Source organism: Siniperca chuatsi, linkage group LG16 (assembly GCF_020085105.1).
Source record: "Siniperca chuatsi isolate FFG_IHB_CAS linkage group LG16, ASM2008510v1, whole genome shotgun sequence".
Taxonomy (NCBI): Eukaryota; Metazoa; Chordata; class Actinopteri; order Centrarchiformes; family Sinipercidae; genus Siniperca; species Siniperca chuatsi.
Window position 1 is genome coordinate 3,817,336 of NC_058057.1, and position 3,565 is coordinate 3,820,900.

The window sequence follows — 3,565 nt, forward strand, 5'->3', positions numbered from 1 at the left end:
AATTTAGTTATAAAGTCAGGTATTAATATCTCAATAACTATTAGAGATAAACAGGTGACATTTGGCATCATTGTAATCTCCTGAGCATCACAACATCAGATCTTTATTTGTGGTAATTATTTAGTAACAAGAAGTTATTTAAGAAATTGTCTTGTAAATAAGTAAAAATAATCAGCATGTCCACTGATTGGTCAGATGCTTCTCTGAACTTCCTTACAAACTTTCTCTATAAAAGACCCTCACTGGAATGCAACAATGGATTTTCTTTGTTGCCGGTGCAAGGTGTCCCATTCTGTCTCTGTATTACCAAACCAACTTCAATCTTCAACTAATCTTCACCGCTGCAGCTGCAACACCGTCCTCTCTTGACATCACCACAGCGACTCCGCAGTTACCAGCATGGACACGTAAGTAACACGCCTCTTCTCTGCTAACCGAGTGAAATCATAATTACAATTGACCTCTCTTTCACAACTTAATTCTACATTTTTACACCAGCTGCTTCCAGTGACAGTCACTACTCTCATTTGGTTTATTCATAGGTTGCATCCCTGCCTAACTCTGCATTCATATTCCTTCACTGTAGTGTCACTGTATGTGTAGTTAGCGTTGTATTAAGTCATTGTTGTGTCTCTTTGTTAGTAGTGTCAGTAATAAATGTTTTAAATATAAAGTCGTTGGCTTGGTTTTCTATAACTTACATTCAGTCACTTTACGTATCGTTCCTTGTTTTACCTCTTGCTACCTGAGTTCAGGGTAATTCCCAAAGCTAAGTACTTGTTGTGTGGACTCAAATTATATCACTGGATGAATAGTTAAATTGGTTCGACTTAATTTTGATTAATGCTGTAACTGAGCTAAACTTTAATTATATATTATGGTGGAGAATTCTTGAAACTACTGCTGTTTCCAAAACATGTAGATTTCCTGCATCTGTTTTTTCATCTACACAATCACTCATGTACATAACATAGATGTTGACTCCATTAAGAATATACGGTGGGAGGAAACTTCCAATCCATAAGCATGATAATGTGCATCATAACGCCGAAAAAATCTGCATTAAATGTTGTGGGTGTTTCCTGACACTTTTCAGGCGCTTCATAGGCATGAACCCTGAGAGAGAGACAAAAACATCAAAAGGAAATGTGACATCTAAAACCACAGGGCGACTTGTACAGGGAAACGGGTTGAACCCGCATGTCTACTCTGCAAACTGATTGACTACGAGTGGAATTTCTAAAATGGTAAGATTAAGCATACACACACTCACACACCAAGATGTCTGTGTCTCTCTCATTCTCTCTTTTGGGTGATTTAATATGTTGTCCTCTTTGTTCTTTTCAGTATTTCCAGCTACTGCTTGGACCCTTTGGGTCAGGATCTGGACCTGAAGTACTCTCCATTTCATTCTTTACTTGTTCAGAAGAGACTCACTTGGGGCCTTGTTGGCTTAGGCCATGTTGGCCAGTTCATGAAGTGTTAAAATATCTTCAATGCCTCTGTGGCTTTTTCATGACCATGTTGGTCAATGTATGTAGTTTAATAAAGCATATGCACTTTGCATCCTTCTTTTCATTTTTTAAACTTCACAATACAGAAGTACAAAATGAACTTTGTATTGTTTTTAAGACTGACCTCAAATGGTGTCGATGACCTTTCTTTACTTCAGTGGCAGGGGACCAGGCTTTTATTTGGGGTTATTTTAGAGACATGCCTTTATATCTACATGTATCATATGAGCACTTGTTGGTTACAAGTAATTCCAACCCACTCAGTGTTTTTTTTTAACCTGTTATTTGAGACCATTTTTTGAATATTGACTTTTATATGGGAATATACAGTATGTGAATTTTTAAAAGATCCTTTGCACTTGAAGGACTTTGTAAGAGCATTTTGAACAGTTGTAAATGTAAGTTATATTTTAAGTAAACTTTGACCAGTTTTTTCAAGATATCCAAATGATTTGTTAATATGTTAAGTGAAATAATAACTGAATTGACTTATATGCATTATACAACACAGATGGCAAACCTTATGCAGTTAAAGTAGTTTATTTAAAATGATAATAATAATAATAAACTGTTAACTGTTAAATCATTTGTTGTGTTGCATGCCAAGCAGGGTAGTCAAGGAACACGAGGAATACAAGGGATTGGACCCACACGCAGGCACAGAGACAGAGCTGATAAAGTTCAATGATTTAATATCAAGTCAGTATACAAAAGGCTTACATGGATGGTCAGGCAGGCAGAGATCAAAAACCAGGAGAGCAGTCCAAACAGGAAACGTAATCCAGTAGGAAATAAGCAAATAATCCAAAATCCAGAGAAACCAAACAAAGTCCAAAAACACACTAGAAAAGACTGGGGAAGGCTGGAACGCTTGACACGTGGAGAAGGGAGATAACGAGACACAGGTGAAACTAGTCAGGGCGGCGCAAACAATCAAAAGTGGTGGGAAAAGCAAACAAAGACAGGAAGTAAAACTACCAGACACATGAGGGGAAAAGAGAATTTCAAAATTAAACAGGGAATATTATACATAAACCCAAACTATGACAGATTTCCGACAGTGGATAATTGGTTACTGTGTACTGTAACCAAAAAGTGTACTCGGAAATTACTGTGTTTTATTTTACAGTTAAAACACTATTACTCTAAACAAAAATACAGTACTTGGAAATTACTGTGTTTTATTTCACAGTTACATGATTGTTACTGTAAATAAAAACACAGTAAAAATACTGTGATTATTTATTTATTTATTTATTTTACAGTAAGTTACTTGTCACTAGCTGCTAGTTACTGTGAACTTCACGGAAAGTTTTTTTACAGTGTTAGAGTAAGACAGAAAAATAAGATTTATTTCTGTTGACCTCTGACCTTTACTGTTAAAATCTGCAACATTTTCATACAAACAAATGCCCGTTATGATCCTATCGCAGACTGATATAACTCATCTGTTCATAACAGTTTTTGATTTTGTGTTCTAACAACTTAAATGTTGTTAGAATAACAAATAACAAAAACCCACCTATCTATCCATGCAGATAGTTTTGGTTTTATTTGTACAGGTTGTGAGATATATCTCTGAAATGTCTGCTGTTATCCCATAATGGATAATGGCGAAAGACTGTCATTTGTGCAGCTTAAGAATGCTGAAAAATTAACATTGAATTGAAAAACTTAGCAAACGCAGCAACATGTCTTTTCAAAAACATTGCCAAGGTTATCTCAGTGTGAACAAATTTCATTGTAAATGAAAACAGTCTATATTTTTTCTTTAAAGTATTCTTTCTGAATAATCCCACATCCAATCATTTAGTATCTTGTATCTGTGAGCTCACAAAGAAAAAGAAAAGCTGGTACTACACAACAACATTAAAGCTGCACTAATGAATATTTGTAATATTTCAATTAGGAGAGATTTCATTATGAGTGACAAAAATGTATTGACATGTACAATAATGATGAAAAATGTGAGTCTTTGGTGATTAGGTTCGATCGTGACATCCACAAATTTTAAGGCGTTTGAATATCTGATGTGATGAGGAGTGGACTTC

General features: G+C 35.3%; 1 long non-coding RNA gene across 1 annotated transcript; it reads left to right on the plus strand.

The window, feature by feature from the left end:
- The first annotated feature begins 277 nt into the window (after positions 1-277).
- On the plus strand, positions 278-2,024 carry LOC122863515. Its single transcript, XR_006375023.1, has 3 exons — positions 278-407; positions 1,097-1,247; positions 1,348-2,024. It is a non-coding gene; the product is annotated as an uncharacterized LOC122863515 (long non-coding RNA).
- Positions 2,025-3,565: the final 1,541 nt, after the last annotated feature.